Below are 7357 nucleotides of genomic sequence, written 5' to 3' on the forward strand. Positions count from 1 at the left end.
CTTTCTTTCTTTCTTTCTTTCTTTCTTTCTTTCTTTCTTTCTTTCTTACTTTCTTTTGTTCATTTCCTTGCCACTCCCACCAAGTTCAGCTCCAGAGCTGTGGAAGGACTGGGTAGTTCCTAATGCTTACTTTGCAGCATTATTGTTGAGATGTAAATTAATTAATGTTTAGTGAGAAGCAGATGTAGCTCACAGAAAAAACATGTCACATTTAGTACTGTTCAGTAAATTCTTAATGATTACTGATTCATGGAAATTTTCAAACTATGGGCTTAATAGCATTATGGAAGTATTAGCTTCATGAGAATATTTCACTGATAGACTTCTGTGTGTTAAAGAATTCCAGAGATCACTGAGTATGTAAGTTTGACTAATAATCTCTTGACTAAGATTTAGGTTTGCTGCTTTATAATTTAATGATGATGTAACTGATTATATTAACTCATTTCCATATGTCAGCAATTTCTCAGCATCTATACCTTCAATTATACTATTTGTTTTGCAAGTATACATTCCAGCTGAGATTATTATGAAGAGGAAGCTGGTATATAATATTTCAAATCTTGTGTATTTTTAATAGTAAATCAAAGGCAAACAGTCCTGACTTTTTCTCAGCTTGATAAATATACTAATAGTCACCACAGTTTGGTTAAATAGCACAGGTCTGCAAAGAGTGACATGATTTCCACTAACACTTCGTTCAAACTCGACATATATAAAGTACTTCAGACTGCTGAATATTCCATCCTCAAACCATATCAGTAACCAATGTGCTTCGTGATCATGACAAATCCCAAGTTTTTAAAAGTTTGTCAGTGATCGGTCATGATGCATCTGTCATTTGATTTGTGCACAGATAACGCCACATATAATGTGTCATCTTCTTATCATTGAATAGCAAGTCTATGTGACATTTTATGAAAATAGATCTTCACAAGAGAAAATGAATACAAAGTTTGAATTAAATGGGAAGTGTAGCCACCGTTTAGTGACCGATGATGCATCTAGTTTGTAAGCATGCAACCAGAGAAAGGAAGACAAACTTTATTGACAGAAATTAGGAATTTAGGTATGATTGATAGGGTGATATAAGAGAGGAAGTGATTTCAGCAAAAATGTTCAAAAAAAAAACCTCTTGTGATATTTCATCATGTTAGCGGTGTTAAGAATGAATACCAGAAACTAGTCCAAACTTGTAAAAGAAAGATGGTATTTTAGAAGCTACAAGAAAAAATAACTTAGTTTGTATAAAAACAAATGACAAGAGATGTTAAAAGATACAGGAAGAAGAAACCTTAAGACACTGCTGGTGACACTGGAAACTAGTGCAGCCACTATGGAAATTACTGTGGCAGTCCCTCAACAACTGAAAATACATCTATCGTATAATTCAGCTCGATTACGGCTAGTTATAAACCCAAAGGAATGTAAGACGACATCCCACAAAGATGCTCACACATCCAGGTATGCTTCTGAATTGTGCTCAGTGACCAGGATAGACACCCAACCTAGATGACTATCAACAGACACTTAGAGAAGATATGATATATTTGTCTCTATGTACGCCACTGAATTTTGTTCAGTTATAAGAAAAAATGAAATTATTACATTAAGTTTAGGAACATGCATGTAAACAAAGATCATGCTGATCTAAATAATTTAGAAACTCAAAGACAAATGTTCATTTTTTTCTTATAGAAAGAAAATATTAAAAGAGAATGGGGCTGCTTATTAGTATGAAGAACAGAAATGGAGAGAGAAGGCAAGTGTTGGGGTGAGCAATGGGAGGAAGAATCTTTGCACTATGCAATGATGTATATGTATAAAATACCAAAATTAGGATCCTTAGTTTGTATACTAATGAAAACTTTAAAGAAAAAGAATAAAAAGTCTTGGAAAGATGGAAATTTAAAACATATATTTGAAGAAATTGATTAATTGCAAATGTATTATTGTTAAGGACAGACATACATTCTCAGTTAAAAGCAGGTAAGTAATTACTATTTTTAATATCTAGTCGAAGATGTGTCATTTTGTTTTCTCAGATTAAAATGAAATGAGACAGGTCTGTTTTGTTTTTTCTCTCTACTGAGAATTTTGATAATGAATAAATGCCAAAATATTTAAGCAAATCTATTCTTCATTTGTGCTTATATATGATCTTTGTAGAAGCTAATTCATATTTCTAAATTTTACATTCTTTTTAATTATTATATTAAAAGCATTTTTATTAGAACATTTGGGTATCTGTTTCATAAATCCACAGTATTCTTCTGTGTGTTAGACTATTAAATTACATTTTATGGGAGAAAAAATACAATTATGTAGTCTTATAGCAAAAGACTAATAAAGAGAAAGAAAAATTACAATATCAAAATTTCAGTGAGGAAAATGAAGCCACTAACTCTTCAAAATGCTGCTGCATTGAGTTTGGGAAACAATCCTCAGCTAAAGAAATCTGAACTTTCTTATGACAATGGAGAGACTTACACTGCATGGTGTGTATATCCATCTCTCACGTCCTTTAAACTAATGACTTTTCTAATTGTTTACCTCCCAAAGTCCATTTGAAAGGAAAAAAAATACTATAATGTTTGAATTTGAACAGCTCTGTCTCTTTGGTTGGTTGGTTGCCATCTCTTCATTCTTTAATAAGAATCTGTGAAGGTGCTATTGCAGGAACGGTGTGCATTCATATATGGAATGCTACTCATGTTTCATCTGTAAAAGCGTCAAAGGATAGCAAATCCAGGCTTTTCTCTTTGAGTAAGAAAAAGCTAATGGGGCAAAAGAGTGCTAAATCCCAGCAGATCGCAGAACAGCCAGGGGATTCTAGCTGTCGCTGGTGCAATGTCCTAATTAGTTTTGTTGTGGGAGGAACAGCATGAGAGAGCTTGATCTTTATTGAAGGCTCTAGCTAACTGACTTCGAGTGTAAAATTTATATTGTCTCTAGTAATAGCATCAAGCAACACCAGCCTGAACATTGGATGTAATTTATGTTACTATTTAGAGGCTGTGTACTCTGCTAAAGTCATATTAACAGCACTCCAGTTGTTTTCACATGACACATCCTGCACGTATTAATCATAACATACTGGCCATTATTTTCTTTACACTTTGGCCCAGCTTATCTTACAGAAAATTAGTAAAAAATATTTATGGGTTTCAGGCTGAATTGTCCTTCAATATTAAATGATAGAGAAATCAAAAGATAAAATGAGACTTCTATAGGAGCAATCTATTTCTGACAGCTGATCATCCAGGAAATGAAGGAAATGGACACAAATTATAGCAATATCATCAATTACATACATTTACCACATACACCATATAATGTAGGTTTCTAGATATTTATGAAAATCTCTTCTAATTTATACACTAGATGATAAAAGAAACTTTAATTTAAATATATTTTCTTTTTTGTAATTGTTGTAGGACATATTTAAATATAACATTTATTTAAATAAAGAAAATGGACAAAGGAAGTATATTTTAAGACACGACTGTTATGGAAAAATCATTTATGATTTTGGGAATATGGCCATCATACACTAACATGATAAATAACTATTGAGATAAAAATAGATAAGAGAAAGTCACATAGTAACCATATAAATATATAAAAAATAGCCGGGAACATGAATGAAAGGATATCTAAAATTCAGGTTATATATACACGAGGTGACATATTTATAAAGACTCACATAGCTGACGTTAGCAGTTCCTGTGTATGAAGTAATATCTTTTGCATTTAAGTAAAATTCACTTCACATTTTTTTCTTTTATTGGATATTTTCCTTATTTACATTTCAAATGTTATTCCCTTTCTAGTTTCCCCTCTGGAAGCCCCCTATTCCATTCCCACTCCCCCTGCTTCTATGAGGGTTTTCCCCCACCCACCCACCCACTCCTGCTTCCCTGCCCTGGCAGTCCCCTACACTGGGGCATCAAACCCTCACAGGACTAAGGGCCACTCCTCCCAGTAATTTTCAACAAGGCCATCCTCTGCCACATACGCAGCCAGAGCCATGGGTCCCTCCATGTGTACTCTTTGGTTGGTTGTCCAGTCCCCGGGAGCTCCGGAGGGTCTGGCTGGTTGACACTGTTGCTCCACCCACAGGACTGCCAATCCCCTCAGCACATTCAGTCCCTTCTCCAACTCCTCCATCAGGACCCCACGTTAAGTCCAATGGTTAGCTGCAGTCATCTGCTCCTGTATTTGTCAGGCTCTGGCAGATCCTCTCAGGAGACAGCTATATCAGGCTCCTGTCAGCAAGCACTTCCTGGCATCCACAATAGTGTCTGGGTTTGGCGACTATATGAGATGGATCCCCAGGTGGGGCAGTCGCTGGAAGGCCTTTTCTTTAGTCTATGCTCCATATTTCCTCCTGTGAATATTTTGTTCCCCCTTCTAAGAAGCACTGAAGCATCCACACTTTGGTCTTCCTTCTTGAGCTTCATGTAGTCTGTGAATGTTAGTATGGGTATTAGCAGCTTTTCGGCTAATAATCCACTTAACAGTGAGTGCATATCACGTGTGTTCTCCTGTGACTGGGATGCAGGATATTTTCAAGGTCCATCCATTTGCCTATAAATTTCTTGAAGTCATTGTTTTAATAGCTGACTAGTATTCCATTGTATAAATGTACAACATTCTCTGTATACATTCTTCTGCTGAGGAATATCTGGGTTGTTTCTAGATTCTGGCTATTATAAATAAGGCTGCTATGAACATAGTGGAGCATGTGTCCTTATTACATATTGGAGCATCTTCTGGGTATATGCCAGGAGTAGTATAGCTGGGTCTTCAGGTAGTACTATGTCCAATTTTCTGAGGAACCGCAGACTGATTTCCCGAGTTGTACCAGCTTGCAATCCCACCAGCAGTAGAGAAATGTTTCTCTTTTTCTACATCCTAGCTAGAATCTACTGCCACCTGCAGTTTGTTTTGTTTTGTTTTAGTTATTTTTGGTTTTTGGGTTGTTTTGTTTTGTTTTGTCTTGTTTTGTTTTGTTTTGTTTTGTTTTTTGTTTTTGGATCTTAGCCATTCTGACTGGTGTGAGGTAGAATCTCAGGGTCATTTTGATTTGCCCTTCCCTGATGACTAAAGATGTTGAATATTTCTTTAGGTGCTTCTCAATTGCTCGAGTTTCCTCAGTTGAGAATTCTCTGTTTAGCTCTGTTCCCCATTTTTTAATAAGATTATTTGGTTCTCTTGAGTCTAATTTCTTGAGTTATTTGTATATATTGGATAATAGCCCTCTATCATGGTGTAGGATGGTTAAAGATTTTTTCCTAATCTGTGGGTTGGCATTTTGTCCTATTGACAGTGTCCGTAGCCTTACAGAAGCTTTGCAGCTTTATGAGTTCTCATTTGTCAAATTAGCACATAAGACATGGTGGTTCTGTTTAGGAAATTTTCCCCTTTGCCCATGTGTTCAAGCTTTCCCCACTTTCTCTTCTAGATTCAGTGTATCTGATTTTATGTGAAGTTCCTTGATCCCACCTGGACTTGAGCTTTGTACAAGGAGATAAGAATAGATGGATTTGCATTCTTCTACATGCTGAACTCCAGTTGAACCAGCACCATTTGTGGAAAATGCTATCTTTTTCCCACTGGATAGTTCTAGCTTCTTTGTCAAAGATCAAGTGACCATAGGTGTGTGGGTTAATTTCTGGGTTTTCAATTCTATTCCTGCTTCTATTCCTCTATTCCTGTTATACCTGCTTCTCACTGTACCAATACCATGCAGTTTTTATCACTATTGCTCTGTAGTACAGCTTGAGTTCAGGGATAGTGATTCCCCCCGAAGTTTATTGTTGAGAATAGATGAGAATAGAAATGTTATCCTATGTTTTTTGTTATTCCAAATGAATCTGAGTATTGCTCTTAATAACTCTATGAAGAATTGACTTGGAACTTTGATGGGGACTGCATTCAATCTGCAAATTACTTTTGGCAAGATGGTCATTTTTACTGTATTAATCATGCCAATACACGAGTATGGGAGATCTTTCCATCTTCTGAGGTCTTCTTCGATTTCTTTCTTCAGAAACTTGAAGTTCTTGTCATACAGATCTGTCACTTGCTTGGTTAGAGTCAAACCAAGATATTTTATATTGTTTGTGATGATTGTGAAGGGTGTCGTTTCCCTCAATTCTTTCTCACCCCCTTTACCCTTTGAGTATAGGAAGGCTACTGATTTGTTTGAGTTGATTTTATCTCCAGCCACTTTGCTGAAGTTGTTTATCAGGTTTAGGTGTTCTCTGGTGGAATCTTTGGGTTCACTTAAGTATACTGTCATATCATCTGCAAATAATGATATTTTGACTTCTTCCTTTCCAATTTGTATCCCTTTGACCTCCTTTTGTTGTCTAATTTCTCTAGCTAGAACTTCAAGTATTATATTAAATAGATAGGGAGAGAGTGGGCAGCTTTGTCTAGTCCCTGATTTTTCTGTGATATATCTCCTCAGGGAATAAAGTACCCCATCTCAACTGCCTTAGAAGACTCCAGTATTCACTTTCTATGATATTAGGAGCACCAGGATAAATGAAGTAAGAGCTTAATTCTTAAGGAAACTGTGGTGGTTTGCATGAGAATGACCCCCATAAGCTCATATATTTGAATGATTGGTTTCCTCTTGGTGAACTATTTAGAAAAGATTAGGAGGTGTGGCCTCGTTGGAGCAGTTGTGTCACTGAGGAGTAGATTTTGAGGTTTCAAAAGCTCAGGACAGGCACAGGCTGTCTGTCCTTCTATCTGCTTTCTGCTTGTGAATAAGGCTCTTAACTACCTCCCTAGCACTATGCCTGCCTGCCTGCTGCCATGATGGTCATGGTTTAACCCTCCAAAACTGCAAACAAGTACCCCTCCCCAATTAAATGCTTTCTTTTATAAGTAGCCTTGGTCATGGTACATTTTCACAGAAATAGAACTGTAACTGAGACCTAAAATCATTTCATTATTAACAGAAATATGATGGAATCGTGATAGGTAGTTTCTCAGAATATTGACATATGGATCAGACATGGTGACACACACCTATAACCCAGACAGGTGGCTGAAGCAGAACGGCAGTGAATTAAAAACCAGCCTGTGCTATATTTTGAGAAAGAAAAAATATCATAAATAAATAAACAAACAAATAATAGATAAATAGATTCATAAATAGAAAAAATACTGAAAGTCGCATATAAGAATACAATGTAGTTCACTAATTTTTCAGTTGTTTTCAACTGGACTTTGATGTCTTTAAAAATCATCCTTAGGATGTTTTATATCCTAATTTCCTCTTAGGATATTTTATATCCTAATTTCCTCCTTCCTCTGCTATATGTGACAAAACAGTACA

This window comes from Grammomys surdaster, unplaced genomic scaffold (assembly GCF_004785775.1).
Source record: "Grammomys surdaster isolate TR1022 unplaced genomic scaffold, NIH_TR_1.0 225, whole genome shotgun sequence".
NCBI classification, from domain to species: Eukaryota; Metazoa; Chordata; class Mammalia; order Rodentia; family Muridae; genus Grammomys; species Grammomys surdaster.